The 15,963-nt window shown below is 50.0% G+C and overlaps 1 long non-coding RNA gene across 1 annotated transcript in view; it reads left to right on the top strand.

The window, feature by feature from the left end:
• LOC119952298 overlaps positions 1-15,721 on the top strand; it is a 28,816-nt gene extending 13,095 nt beyond the window's left edge. Inside the window, exon 3 of the long non-coding RNA XR_005457820.1 lies at positions 14,169-15,721. This is a non-coding gene — a long non-coding RNA (uncharacterized LOC119952298). The remainder of the gene's footprint in view (positions 1-14,168) is intronic.
• The last annotated feature ends 242 nt before the right edge of the window (positions 15,722-15,963 follow it).

The following is a 15,963-nucleotide window of genomic DNA, read 5'->3' as shown; positions in this document are numbered from 1 at the left end:
CTGTTCGCCGTAAAAAAACAGCCAGCAGCGATTCGTGTCATGGGGCGGCCATGGGGGGGGGGGGGGGGGGAGAATAGCGGGAGGTCAGGAAAAATGTCGGGAAGGCCCTCCCGCTATTCTCTGACCCGTCGTGGGCAGCGGAGAATCGTGCCCTTATTGTTTGGAGAAATGCCTTTGTGTAAAGCTGCCTCTTGTGTACTGTGGCTTGCCATGGGCTGGGATTTCGTTAAGTGGGTTCAGTGGAGGGAGAGGAAAAACTCGCGAGTTGCCCAAATTATGATCCACACTGACGTATTGTGTGATGCAATTGTCCCCTCCCTCCACCAGTGACTTTTTCTTTTTCTTTTTTTATAAATTTAGATTACCCAATTATTTTTTCCAATTAAGGGGCAATTTAGCATGGCCAATCCACCTACTCTGCACATTTTTGGGTTGTGGGGGCGAAACCCACGCAGGCACGGGGAGAATGTGCAAACTCCACACGGACAGTGACCCAGAGCCGGGATCGAACCTGGGACCTCAGCACCGTGAGGCGGTTGTGCTAACCACTAGGCCACCGTGCTGCCCTTCCACCAGTGACTTAACGCATTTCCCATCATTCAACATTGAGAATATCATTTCCATACATTAGCATACAATTATCAGGCCTCTATGTCTGAAACATTCCATCCCCTCCCCCTGTAAGAAAGTCCATTCATGTCGGCATAATGGGAGAAAGTCCTGAAACCTGTCGGGTCTCTCATGGCCTGCATCTGGTGAGCAGACCACCCAGAAGGGCTCAGAGTGCATGTTCAAGAGGGAGCGGATCATGTCCAGGTTCTACCTGAGCATTGCCCGGGTACTGCCCTTAACACAACCCAGGCACTGCGGGAATGACTGTGCATTGGAAAATTCCGCCCAACGTCATGTGACTGCTGAGTTCCTCTTGGGTAAAACATAGGTTTTTGGCAGAAGCTATTTTTAACCCGACAAAGGAAACCTGGTGTTCGGAGTGTGCAGCTGAATTTGAGTGGATTTTGATGGCTGTCCAAGAGCCAGCCAGTCTAGTAAACAGCAGAGAATAATTAGTACTCTGGTCTTCAACTATATATAATATATTGACTGCTGGGCATCTCAGTATGGCTTTGAATATTCCATTACCTGCTTCTATGGGGATGAAGGGAAATTTGAAAATAAATCTGATATTCTTCTACTCTCAGAACTATGAAATTGCCACAGATTTAAACAAGAAACCTCAACAAAAATAAATCAATGCAGGGAAAAGACTGTTTGCAAGCTGTGTTGACCCCTAGCCCCATTGAGGAGCAGAAAAGGTTTGCACTCTCGCGAGAAGTAATTCCAGCCTCCCAAATTAAAGACAATGGAGAAAAGAAAGAACTATTTACAGAAAGGCCAGCACAACGATCAAGGGCAGGGTTCGAGATGTGAATATTGTGAGGACACCGCCCAAAAGAAGAGGAGGCATGTCTAGCTGGGATGCAGTCTGCCGCTATCCGCCAGCGGATGCTGGAAAAAGATGACCTCAGCCTAACTGTGGCACGGACTCTCTCCACCTCCCTGGAGGTCGCCAACTTAAACGCCCGCGCCTATGTCCCCAGCCGCGCTGCAGCACCCTGGGCCTCCTGGCACGCTTCCACGCCGCCATCCGCCGCTCCCGACCCCCCTCAGGCCTGCGCCGCGGAACGCCCCAACAAGTCCGCGGGGCCCCGCTGCTATTTCTGTGGGTTCGCAAAACACCCGTGCTGCCCGGCCCGCTCCACCCTCTGTAAGAGCTGTGGGAAGTCTGCCAGGCCAAATCGGTCGCTGCTGTACCGCGCAGCGACCGGGGATCCCACCCTCCGGGCCTTTCCGGGCCCTTCCACCGCGCCATTCTCTCCCCCCAACTCCCGGGCTCCTGCGCCCGGCCTGTGCACCTCTCCTCCTCCTCCGGGCCCTTCCTGGCCCTTCCAGCACACTGCGCCAATCTCTCCCCCCCGCCCCCTGCAACCGGCCTGAGCGCCTCTCTGCCCCCGCTCTCAGCCACTCCGATCGGCCCACCGGCACCACTAACCCCACCCCCAGCAACCACGAGGGCCCCGCGGGCGCCGCCATCTTGGGCCCCGGACGCCACGTGCGGGTCCTGGGCGCCGCCATCTTGGGGCCCCGACTCCACGTGCGGATCCTGGGCACCACCATCCTGGACTGGCACACAAGGTCCTGCCAGCACCTACTCGGCCGACGACGACTACGATGATGGATCTTCTCCACGGCTCGCGGCCATTCAACTCGACCAGTCACGGTCACACACGCTCGCCAAAACAACGATGATGATCCACCTCAACGGCCATGAGACGGGCTGCCTGCTGGACTCCGGGAGCACGGAAAGCTTTGTTCACCCTGCCACGGTAAGACGCTGCGCGGTCCCTGTCCACCCTGTAAAACACAAAATCGGGTTAGCCTCAGGTTCGCACTCCATCCACATCACCGGCTGCTGCATCGCGGGCCTCACGGTCCAAGGGAACTTCCAGTGCAACCTGCAGAGCTTGACCTTCCAATTTGGCGGCCCTATACCCCCCTCACTGTCTGCAGCCTCGCGTCCCTCAAAGTGGACCCCCCTCCTTGTTTGCTAATCTCACCCCCGATTGCAAACCCGTCGCGATCCGGAGCAGACGGTAGAGCGCCCAGGACCGGACCTTCATCAGGTCCGAGGTCCAGAGGTTGCTGAAGGAAGGGGTCATCGAGGCCAGCAACAGTCCCTGGCGAGCCTAAGTGCTGGTGGTCCGGACTGGGGAGAAAAACCGGATGGTCATCGACTATAGCCAGACCATCAACCGGTTTACGCAACTGAACGCGTATCCTCTCCTCCGTATTTCCACCATGGTAAACGAGATCGCGAAATACAAAGTCTTCTCCACTGTGGACCTCAAGTCTGCCTCTCACCAGCTCCCCATCCGCGCGAGTGACCACAGTACACTGCGTTCGAGGCTGATGGGCGCCTCTACCACTTCCTCAGGGTTCCATTCGGTGTCACAAATGGGGTCTTGGTCTTCCAACGGGAGATGGACCGAATGGTCGACAAGTACGGATTACGGGCTACCTTCCCGTATCTCGATAACGTCACCATCTGCGGCCACGACCAGCAGGACCATGACACCAACCTCCGAAAATGTCTCCAAACCGCAAAACTCCTTAACCTCACTTACAAGGGCGGCACGGTGGCACAGTGGGTCAGCCCTGCAGCCTCACGGCGCCGAGGTCCCAGGTTCGATCCCGGTTCTGGGTCACTGTCCGTGTGGAGTTTGCACATTCTCCCCGTGTTAGCATGGTTTCACCCCCACAACCCAAAGATGTGCAGGGTAGGTGGATTGGCCACACTAAATTGCCCCTTAATTGGAAAAAATTAATTGGGTACTCTAAATTTATTAAAAAAAACCTCACTTACAATAAGGATAAGTGCGTGTTTAGCACCGACCGTCTAGCCATCCTCGGCTACGTAGTGCGTAACGGAGTGATAGGCACCGACCCTGAACGCATGCGCCCCCTGATGGAACTCCCTCTCCCCAATACCCTCAAATCCCTCAAACGCTGCCTGGGTTTCTTCGCTTACTACGCCCAATGGGTTCCCAATTACGCCGACAAGGCCCATCCCCTCATTCAATCCACGACCTTCCCACCGTCGTCGGAGGTCTGCCAGGCCTTTAGCCGCATCAAAGCGGACATCGCAAAGGCCACGATGCACGCCATCGATGAGTCCCTCCCCTTCCAGGTCGAGAGCGATGCATCAGAAGTAGCTCTGGTGGCCACCCTGAACCAAGCGGGCAGACCCGTGGCCTTCTTCTCCAGAACCCTCCAGGCTTCCGAACTCCGCCACTCCTCAGTGGAAAAGGAAGCCCAGGCCATAGTCGAAGCTGTGCGACATTGGAGGCACTATTTGGCCGGCAGGATGTTTACCCTCCTCACAGACCAACGGTCAGTGGCCTTCATGTTCGATAATGCACAGAGGGGCAAGATTAAGAATGACAAGATCTTACGGTGGCGGATCGAGTTGTCCACGTACAACTATGAGATCTTGTATCGTCCTGGGAAGCTCAATGAGCCTCCTGATGCCCTGTCCCGCGGTACATGCACCAGCGCGCAGATAGAACGCCTCCGCTCCCTCCACACGGACCTCTGCCATCCAGGGGTGACCCGTTTCTACCATTTCATAAAGGCCCGCAACCTGCCCTTCTCCATCAAAGAAGTCAGGACAGTAACCCGTGACTGCCACATCTGCGCAGAGTGCAAACCGCACTTCTACCGTCCCGAGCGCGCGCATCTGATCAAAGCATCCCGCCCCTTCGAACGTCTCAGCATTGACTTCAAGGGGCCCCTTCCCTCTAGCAACCGCAACATTTACTTCCTGGCGGTAATCGACGAATTCTCCCGCTTCCCCTTCGCCATTCCCTACCCCGACATGAGCACATCGACCATCATTAAGGCCCTCCTCTCCATCTTCTCCCTGTTCGGCAACCCCGCATACATACATGGCGATCGGGTGTCCTCATTTATGAGCGACGAGCTGCGTCAGTTCCTGCTCAACAGGGGCATTGCCTCTAACAGGACGACCAGCTATAACCCTCGGGGTAACGGACAGGTCGAGCGGGAGAATGGTACCATCTGGAAGACCATACTACTGGCCCTCTGGTCCAGAGATCTCCCTATTTCCCGATGGCAAGAGGTTATCCCCGATGACCTACATTCTATCTGCTCACTCCTCTGTACCACAACAAATCAGACACCTCATGAACGTCTTCTTGTTTTCCCCAGGAAGTCATTCTCCGGATCCCCTCTCCCGACGTGGCTGGCCGCCCCCGGACCCATCTTGCTCCGGAAGCATGTGCTGGTGCACCAGTCCGACCCGTTGGTGGAACAAGTCCAGTTACTCCACGCTAACCCGCAGTATGCGTACGTGGAGTACGCCGACGGTCGGCAGGACACGGTCTCCCTCCGGGACCTGGCACCCGCCGGCGTGCGGCCCTCCCCCCACTTCACCACGGACCCCCCCTGTTTTTTTTCACCCAGCGCCCCACCCACGCCACCCCTCCCCCATCCATGGCGTCTCCACCACCAGCCCGGGTGACGGAGACAGTTCAAGGACCATCGCTCCCAGACTCCAGGAACCACCACCATCGGCTGAACCAGCATCACCAACTCCACTGCGGCGGTCTGCCAGGATGTCACGGGCAACGAAAAGGCTGATCGAGTCTATTTAACTTTCAACAGCACAATGGACCTTGTATGGACAGTATGTACTTTTGTTAAATGTCTGGCCCACTGGGAAGCCAAGGATACATTTTTTTCCTTCTCTCACTACTACTCATACCACCAGTTCTCCCCCCCCCCCCCCCCAGCTCTCGTTGACACCCCCCTCCCCCCCCCCCCCCCCCCCCCCCGGCTTCTTTCTCCACAAGGGGTGAATGCGGTGGCATGATTAACATAGCTGCCTGCCATTGGTGCAGAACACCGGCTTACCATTGGCCCTGGTCGGTCATGTGCCTCTCGACCGATTGGTTGAGACCAGTCATGTGATGGCTCCCCGATAGGTTGAGAGGCTGAGTTAACCCTGCCTCCAGGGCGGGGTATAAATACCCAGTACGCCCGGCGGTCGTCCATTTACTGTAGTCGACTGCAGGGCTAACATCTAGCTTATTAAAGCCATACTTTTGTACAGCAAATCGTCTCATGTTCAATTAATGGTACATCACAGCGCTAGCAGGCGGAGGTTAGTTGAGAAGGAGTTGAAAGATTCATCTTTACATTGTAGACGCTGTTTGAATATGTAGCGCTCGAAGATTTCATTGGTGTCCACTTCACATTGACTGTCAAACTTGTCGAGGATGTTCTGAAACTTTGTCTTGTCCTGGCCGTCGGTGAAGTGAAAAGAGGTGTGGGACTAAGCAGGAAAGTGGAGTTGAGGACAAATAAGATCAGTCAAGATCACATTGAATGTTGAAGCAGAATCTGTGAGCCAATTGGCATACTTCTGTTCATATGTCTTATGGCCTTATGGTCTTTTGATCACATTTTTTATTTGTCTCGGATTTAGTGGTTAATAAGTTTGCACTTTCTTTGTCTCAGGAAAATCGTATTTGATTGGCTCCTTGTTGCATGCAGCTTAAATGGCTGAACACATTCTGATTTGGAAAAGGGATATCTTCATGAAAAGAAACTTAGACCTTTGCTGTGACCATTTGTGTAACTTGAATAAACGGGAACCAGTTCATTCCTTCTCACCTGGTTGTATCACTGCAAAGTCAGGCTTTACAAATGCTGCGAGTGTGCCAAATTCTCACCTGCTGCCAGCATGTCAAAACTATAATAATCAGCCAGATTCAAACCTGTTGACTTATAGTTGAGGGAATAATTGCTGAAGTTAAATTCCAAAAATGTTTCAGAAATTAAACCCAGGAAAAAATTGAATTCTACCTACCATTGAAAATAAAAGGGTTAGATCAGGAATGAAAGTGTTGCACAGAGGAAAATAGTCCAAGTGTGTTTAATATTGGTACATAAATTGCACTGATTTGAAATTCTGTTCCTTAGTTCAAATTAATAATGGGCTGGATTCTCCCAAAATGGGGCTGTGTCCCCACGCCGCGTAAAAACAGTGGCACTCCCGAGTTTCCTCAAAAAAGATAGACCGATTCACTTACCTTCAGGGGGCTAGCAGGGACCCGGAGTAATTCACGCAGCTTTAGTTGCAGATAGGGGGCCCCCACACTTCCAGTTTTGAGTCTGCGCATGCCATGCCGAGAACCACGGCGGACTCGGACCGCGGTGGCAGCTCCGTAATGTAGGCCCTCCCCGATCGGCCGCTCGCCCCTGAATCAGACCAGCCCAATCTGTGCCCCGGCCACCCATAAGGCACCCCGCCCCCTGGTGCCTGATTCTGCCCCCCCCCCCAACCAGGGCGGCCGCGGACTGTGTCCGCAGCCACCATGCGAGAGCCCCAACCAACCACCAACCATACCATGTTAGTTCCACGCCGTCGGGAACTCGGCTGGTCAGGCCTCTGGCAATGGCCCCCCAGCTGCGCAGAGTAATTCGCGGACGCGAGAATATTTGGAGCCCGGAAAATCACCAGACTGGCGCCGGGCCCGATTCCGTCGGGAAAGTTGATTCTCTACTCCCGCGCTAAATGCGATTTCGGCACGTGGCAGTGGTGATTCCAGCCCAATAGCTTTAAAAGTTCTGGACTATCAGTCTAAAATGTCTTGCAGACAACTCTTCTCAGCTTCAAATGCATTGTGATGTGAATGCGAGTTAGCCATCCGTTTTACAATAAATATCTCTTCTGACTTTTTGAAATATGCATCCAGTAATATGATTTGAATTAATCAAAACACCCTTGATTGTAAAAACGACTACTGTTTACGTGCAGAATCTCTGAAGTCTTTCCATTATCACCAGTACACCAAAGCAATTGTGATATCTTCGCTGAATGCGTCCTTTCTCTTTTTATTTGCCTGAAGATGTGACAAGTAAGGTTTCAAAACTGCCTGTGTAATAAATTTGCCTCTCTTAGGTTAATTCAAATGGAACAGCGTGGCAATAGATTGAATTATCAGCTTTGTTGATGAGTTGCGATAAAATATAATAAGCGAAATAAGGATGTATTAACTTACTTAAAGTGATACATTACGCGAAACATCATGCATAAAAATATTTAATTATTCACACCGTTCTGAAGTTTTGTTTACATTGTAATACCCTTTAACACCGGTGAAATAAATAAATGAGGTAAGAGTCAAAACCAACATTTTACTTGATAAATTTGTTGAAGCAGCCCTTGTTTTCAGCAACACATTTTCCAGAAAAAGGCAATCTTCTCTGTTTGATTTTATCATATGAAAAAAACCTTCGACTGCCATGTACATCAGTAATAATTCAGCAGAATAATGATCATTTGACTTTATAATTTGAGGCTCCTACTTTATATTGCTTGTGTTGACATTTATTTTTCCTGGAACTGTTGGTAGCGCAGATGCTTATTTATGTCCAAGTAATAAAGAGGATATAATGACTTCCTATTAAGATTTAGGTTGAACATGAAGTTGTTTTCCTTTGGATGCTTGAGCAGAGTTATAGCATTGAATAGTGTTTTAAAAATGTGTCATCAAGCAAAATTTAACAATGAGCCATAAAATGACATATTAGGAATACTGGATCCGGTGACCAAAGGTTTGGTCAAAAAGGTAGGTTTTAATGAGTGTCTGAAAGAAGGAGAGAGAAGTGAAGATATTTAAGAATGGAATTACAGAAGGGCCAAATTGGTTGGTGGAGTAAAGAATATTGGGAGTAGGGGGCTGGTTTCGAGGATGGAGGATGCCGAATATTCGGCGATTGTCAATTCGGATCATGCACCGCATTGGGTGGACCTCGAGCTGGGGGAGGAGAGAGACCAGCGCCCGCTCTGGCGCCTCGAGGTGGGGCTGCTGGCAGACGAGGAGGTGGGCGGGCGGGTTCGTGGTTGTATCGAGAGGTACCTGGAGGCCAATGATAATGGGGAGGTCCGAGTGGGGACGGTCTGGGAGGCATTGAAGGCGGTGATTAGAGGGGAGTTGATCTCCATCTGAGCCCATAGGGAGAGGAGAGCAGAGAGAGAGGAAGAGGCTGGTGGGGGAGTTGGTGAGGGTGGATAGGAGATACGCGGAGGCTCCGGAGGAGGGATTGCTGGGGGGGCGGCGTAGTCTTCAGGCCAAGTTCGACTTACTGACCACCAGAAAGGCGGAAGCTCAATGGAGGAAGGCACAGGGAGCGGTCTATGAATATGGGGAGAAGGCGAGTAGGATGCTGGCGCATCAGCTCCGTAAGCGGGATGCGGCCAGGGAGATTGGTGGAATTAAGGATAGGGGAGGGAATGTGGTGCGAAGGGGGGTAGATATCAATGGTGTCTTCAGGGACTTCTACGGGGAATTGTATCGGTCTGAACCCCTAGAGGAGGGGGGAGGAATGGGGCGCTTCTTGGACCGGCTGAGATTCCCGAAGGTGGAGGAGGGGCAGGTGGAGGGACTGGGGGTGTCGATTGAGCTGGAGGAGGGGATTGAGCTAGTCAAGGGGATAGGGAGCATGCAGTCGGGGAAGGCGCCGGGACCGGATGGGTTCCTGGTCAATATCTATAAAATGTATGCAGACCTGCTGGGCCCCCTGTTGGTTAGGACCTTTAACGAGGCAAGGGAGGGGGGGAGCTTTGCCCCTGACTATGTCCCGGGTGCTGATTTCCTTGATCCTTAAGCGGGACAAGGACCCCCTGCAGTGTGGGTCATACAGGCCGATCTCGCTGTTAAATGTGGACGCCAAGCTGTTGGCGAAGATCTTGGCCACAAGAATAGAGGACTGTGTGCCGTGGGTCATCCACGAGGACCAGACGGGGTTCATGAAGGGAAGGCAGCTGAACACCAACATACGGAGGCTCTTGAATGTTATAATGATGCCGACGGTAGCAGGGGAAGCGGAGATAGTGGTGGCGCTAGACGCGGAGAAGGCCTTTGATAGGGTTGAGTGGGGGTACTTGTGGGAGGTGCTGGAAAGGTTTGGGTTTGGGGAGGGGTTTGTCAGTTGGGTGAGGCTGTTATATGAGGCTCCGATGGCGAGCGTGGCCACGATTAGGAGAAGATCGGAGTACTTTTGGTTATACCGAGGGACGAGACAGGGGTGTCCCTTGTCCCCCTTGCTCTTTGCGTTGGCAATCGAATCCCTGGCCATGGCGTTGAGGGAGTCGAGGAACTGGAGGGGACTGGTGCGGGGGGGGGGGGGGGGGGGGGGGGGGGGGGGGGGAGCACCGAGTGTCGCTTTATGCGGATGATTTATTGCTTTATGTGGCGGACCCAGTAGGGGGAATGTCGGAGGTGATGAAGATTCTCAGGGAATTTGGGGACTTCTCAGGGTACAAGCTCAACCTGGGTAAGAGCGAGCTGTTCGTCGTGCACCCGGGGGATCAGGAGGAGGGGATTGGTAGACTCCCACTAAAAGGGCGGAGAGGAGCTTTAGGTATCTGGGAGTCAGGTGGCCAGGAGCTGGGGGGCCCTACACAAACTTAACCTTACAAGGCTGGTGGAGCAAATGGAGGAGGAGTTTAAAAGATGGGACATGTTGCCGCTGTCACTGGCGGGCAGGGTGCAGTCAGTCAAGATGACGGTGCTCCCGAGGGGGGGCTGGCGCTGCCCAACCTCTGTGGGTATTATTGGGCTGCCAATGCAGCAATGGTGCATAAGTGTGTAATGGACAGGGAAGGGGCAGCATGGAAGAGGATGGAGATAGCGTCCTGTGTGGACACGAGCCTGGAGGCGCTGGTAACGGTGCCGTTGCCGCTCCCTCCAACGAGGTATACCACAAGCCCGGTGGTGGCAGCTACCCTCAAAATTTGGTGGCAATGGAGACGGCATGGGGGGAGGTGGGGGCCTCGATGGGTTTCCCAATATGGGGGAACCACCAGTTTGTTCCAGGGAGAATCGATGGCGGGTTCATGAGTTGGCACAGGACGGGTGTTAGGAGGTTGAGGGACCTGTTTGTAGACAGGAAGTTTGCGAGCCTGGGTGAGTTAGAGGGGATATACAGGCTCCCCCCGGGGAATATTTTTAGGTAAATGCAGGTAAGGGCATTTGCCAGGTGGCAGGTGGTGGGGTTCCCTCTGTTGACCCCACGTGGGGTCCAGGACAGGGTGCTCTCGGGGGTGTGGGTTGGCGGGGGTTGGATTTCGGACATGCACCAAGTGATGCAGGAGGTAGACGAGGCATCGGTGGAGGAGCTGAAGGGTAAATGGGAAGAGGAGCTGGGTGAGGAGATTGAGGAGGGGACGTGGGCGGATGCTCTGGAAAGAGTGAACTTCTCTTCTTGTGCGAGGCTTAGCCTCATACAGTTCAAGGTGCTATATAGGGCTCATATGACCGGGACGAGGATGAGTAGGTTCTTTGGGGGTGAAGACAGGTGTACTAGGTGCTCGGGGAGCACTGCGAACCATGCCCATATGTTCTGGTCATGCCCAGCGCTGGGGGAATTTTGGAAGGGCATAGCAAGGACGGTGTCAGGCTGGTAGGATCCAGGGTCAAGCCAGGCTGGGGACTCGCAATATTTGGGGTTGTGGTGGAGCCAGGGGTGCAGGAGGCGAAAGAGGCCGGTGTTCTGGCCTTTGCGTCCCTAGTAGCCCGGCGGAGGATTCTTCTCCAGTGGCAGGATGCGAGGCCCCCAAGCGCGGAGGCCTGGGTCAATGATATGGCGGGGTTCATCAAATTGGAGAGGGTGAAATTTGCCCTGAGGGGATCAGTACAGGGGTTTTTTAGGCGGTGGCAACCTTTCCGAGATTTCCTGGCAGAATGGTTGGGAAAAAGGCCAGCAGCAGCAGCAGCCCGCGGGGAGGGGAGGGCGGGGGGGGAGGGGGGGGGGGGGTCGTTTCGGTGGGTTGGTTTGAAGGGACGTGTACATGTGTACCTTGTCTATGATGAGTGTTAATCTATTTCTTCTTTTTTGTATTTACCGGGGGGGGGGGGGGTTTGTTCTTTCTTGTTTTTATTAGCTGTTAATATTATTTTCTGTTAATATTTTCTGTTATTGATATTTTGTGAAAATCTGAATAAAAATTATTTAAAAAAAAAAAAGAATATTGGGAGTACGCAAGAAGCCAGGATTGGAGTGCACAGAAATCTTGGAATCCTCTCAGGTAGAGGAGGTTATAGAGATGAAACTACGGAAGGATTTGAAAACAAGGATGTGAGGCATTATCATGTGACACTAAACTGAGGTCCCACCTTCCTGTTTCAACAGATAAGTATCTGATAGCATTATTGAACGAAGAGCAGTTTCATTTCAATATATAAAATGCTGAATTTTGCATCTCAACAAATGTTGTCAAGAAACAAAATGATTTCATTATCATTATCGCACCCAGTTTTGGTATGAGAGTGAACGATGCTGAGTCAGTTTGCTGAACCATGTTACATTTCCGAAGTTAGATTAATTTGGAGTACACCGTACCACCCCACCATCAGGATACCACAAACTATATTTATTTCCAAATCGTTAAATATGTTAAACAAGTCCTCCACCATTTGTTGACTGTAATATTACAATGTTAAGTTCAAAATTAAATAGACCAACAATTAGCAGATATAGACAAATGTAGTTCAGGCTATCCAGCAGATTTAATGGCAAATTATTAATAGACAAAGTTATTCAACAAAATAAGTAGCATTGGTTGTAAAAATGATTAAGTATCACTAATTCTGTCTTAATAGGCTTGCTTTCTATTAAATGATCATTTCCATCAGTGTCTGAAATTATACAAATGGGTGAGATTAATTTAGTTTCAAGCATTCAAAAGCTGATAGGTTAGCAATAATAAATAACAAGGCGATTGTATAGATAGCCTAACTGTAGTGGGCTGTGATTGACAGCTTCCACGCACTTGCAGCCTTGAGTCATTCATCTCCCTTCATGGATGAGTGGCTCTAAGCGCTGAAACCCTAATGTTTACAAACATAAACCACATCAAAGAGTGGTAAGTGCATTGCAACCACATGCTTGTAATTGGGGGAAGGACGAGCACCCAGGCAATCTGGGGCTGGGGGGGGGGCTGCTTAGTGGTGTGGGGGGGAGGGTCGATTTGTGGTGTGGGGGGGCATGACTGGCCGTGGGACTTCTCTATCGGGCAGTCCACTCAAATGGACAGCCTGTTAGCGGGATTCCCCTGGGAATCTCTTGTATTCTTTGCCATGCATAAATTTGCAGGTGAGGGATGCTGGATTGCTTCCTGATTTGCGCTCCCAGGGAGAACATAAAACAATAGCAATTCTCCTCTGGCAGGAGAATAGCCTGCCAAATGGAGAAACTCGCCTTTAATGTTCACCTGAGTCACGAAAGGTGTTAAACCAGGGCTGAATTTCATTGGAAATTTCAATGGTGATATCAGAAGCAAGTGCTGATTCTGTTCAAGTGTCAAACAATTAGGTTATGGATAGCACAGGAACAGCATCGTACATTCATGCGACCATCAAGGCTCTCATAGACCAACCAGCTACCTTCTTCAATAGGAACGGATTTCATTCCATTAACTGCTCTGCTACCATTGAAATTGGATCTTTTAGGTATAAGAACATAAGACCATAAGAACTAGGAGCAGGAGTAGGCCATCTGGCCCCTCGAGCCTGCTCTGCCATTCAATGAGATCATGGCTGATCTTTTGTGGACTCAGCTCCACTTTCCGGCCCGAACACCATAACCCTTAATCCCTTTATTCTTCAAAAAACTATCTATCTTTACCTTAAAAACATGTAATGAAGGAGCCTCAACTGCTTCACTGGGCAAGGAATTCCATAGATTCACAACCCTTTGGGTGAAGAAGTTCCTCCTAAACTCAGTCCTAAATCTACTTCCCCTTATTTTGAGGCTATGTCCCCTAGTTCTGCTTTCACCCGCCAGTGGAAACAACCTGCCCGCATCTATCCTATCTATTCCCTTCATAATTTTAAATGTTTCTAGAAGATCCCCCCTCATCCTTCTAAATTCCAACGAGTACAGTCCCAGTCTACTCAACCTCTCCTCATAATCCAACCCCTTCAGCTCTGGGATTAACCTAGTGAATCTCCTCTGCACACCCTCCAGTGCCAGTACGTCCTTTCTCAAGTAAGGAGACCAAAACTAAACACAATACTCCAGGTGTGGCCTCACTAACACCTTATACAATTGCAACATAATCTCCCTAGTCTTAAACTCCATCCCTCTAGCAATGAAGGACAAAATTCCATTTGCCTTCTTAATCACCTGTTGCACCTGTAAACCAACCTTCTGTGACTCATGCACTAGCACACCCAAGTCTCTCTGCACAGCGGCATGCTTTAATATTTTATCGTTTAACTAATAATCCCGTTTGCTGTTATTCCTACCAAAATGGATAACCTCACATTTGTCAACATTGTATTCCATCTGCAGACCCTAGCCCATTCATTTAACCTATCCAAATCCCTCTGCAGACTTCCAGTATCCTCTGCACGTTTCGCTTTACCACTCATCTTAGCATCATCTGCAAACTTGGACACATTGCCCTTGGTCCCCAACTCCAAATCATCTATGTAAATTGTGAACAATTGTGGGCCCAACATGTGTGTGTGCATGATGCATAAATAGTTCAACATGCTTTACTCTTTTTTTGCCTTCAGAATTAGATTCCAGTGGGACAAGGGCTACACATTGGCATTCCTACTCATGCCTGTGAGGAACCCAAGAACTCCAACATTGCCATGGGTCTACCCGATTGACCATCAAGCAGGCCGTTGGCCTGCTGAAGATGAGATTTACATGCTTAGATCTGATGCGTAGACCAAGACAAAATCCTTCAATATGGCCCAGCAAGGGTCTTGTGTTCCATGGAGATCCGCTAAGCTGTGCACAACCTTGAGCTGCAGAAGAGGAAGTACATGAATCACCAAGGCATCATTGGTCATCTGGTGAAGAGGATGTGGAAGATGCTGAGCAGACATCGCAGGAGGAGGAACCCCTTAGACTAAAGGCAACGGGAAGTGAAGGACACAAGAAGGAGTCTTGGGATCATCTTATACAAACTAATTTCTTGTGAGCCTAATGCCTTTTCAAAATCCATGCAATAAAGCCTCACCTCAACCCAACCCTGATTTTGCCACCTTCATCTCGGTGCACACCAGGAAGGCTGAGGAGCTGTCCAGATGTGGCCTACTCTGGCACTAGCAACCCATTAGGCGGGTAAAGCTGTAGATGAGAATGAACAAGGCAGCAAAAGCTCATGCAATTTTATGTTTCATATATGGTGACATTGAATAAAGCTGCACAATAATCGGTCAGGTTGCAATTAGTATATTGTGCCCATTTTTTGAGAAGTTGCATAAAATGATACCAGACATGTAAGGTTTTGTTACGAGTAGGGATTAGAAAGTGGGACTGATTTCAAAGCAGCAATCATGGCAAAGTAGAGTTTGCCAATCATGGCAATGTAAATCAATTAAGTAATTAAGTAAATGCCCAATTTCTTGGTGAGTACCTCCAAAAATCTAGCGCAGGCAGGTGGAAACCTCAGTGTGACCAGACAAAAACAATCGTAGAAAAACTCAGAATAACTTTTGAAAAGGAAGAGGCTATATACTTGAAAAGAAGTTGAAACGGGTATGAAATGAAAGATTATCAGAGGGCATGAAGGACCTATTGGATGCTTGCTAGAAAATTCTGTCGTCCTGATATTCCAAGGGATTTCCACCGCTTTCCTCCAATAATTCCAGCAGAGTCTCCAGAAAAACAACCATTTTTGTCCGTTTGCAGTTTTTCTTTCGAATTTCCTCTGATTTCCCAGTGGACGCAAGAGATCGGTGGAACCTGCATGGAATGTCAAGTCCGCTAATTATGTAAAATACAATTACTTACTTTGCTAATGGAAGTGTGGCCATTTAAATTCACAAGATTTGAACTGCTGCTCCTTGTAATTAGCAAGCTATGTTACCAGAGTAATACAGCATGAAAAAACCCTTTTGAAATATATTGGAATAATACAACATGACACCCCTCTAAAGGCTGTGAGCTGACACATCTACCAATTAATCATAACAAGCTGACCGCAAACTTTAAAGGAATTCAATACACTTTGAATGGGTCTGTAATTACCCTGTGCCTTGAATGGTACACTGGTATAATTGCATTGTATTTGACTCCCAGTAGAAACAGGTCCATTAAAACCAATGATGCTTTTCGTGGGGGAGAGTTCCTACTTTTCAGTTCTTATTTTGGGGATAAACTGACTCTTTGTAAGTGACGTCTGTTTTAAATTAAGCATGAATTATTTTAATCGCAATAAACTTTATTACGTCCACTCGGAAATTTATCATTTGGTAAAACTAGTTATTCGGTGGCTGGATTCTCCGATTTTCAGGCCACCCCGGACCACCCCCCAACCGTGCCCCCAGCCCCTTTAAAGTCCCCTCTGCCCATGGA

This window comes from Scyliorhinus canicula, chromosome 17 (genome assembly GCF_902713615.1).
Source record: "Scyliorhinus canicula chromosome 17, sScyCan1.1, whole genome shotgun sequence".
NCBI classification, from domain to species: Eukaryota; Metazoa; Chordata; class Chondrichthyes; order Carcharhiniformes; family Scyliorhinidae; genus Scyliorhinus; species Scyliorhinus canicula.
The sequence above is the reverse complement of the archived record's forward strand: the minus strand, read 5'-3'. Positions and strand labels throughout refer to the sequence as shown.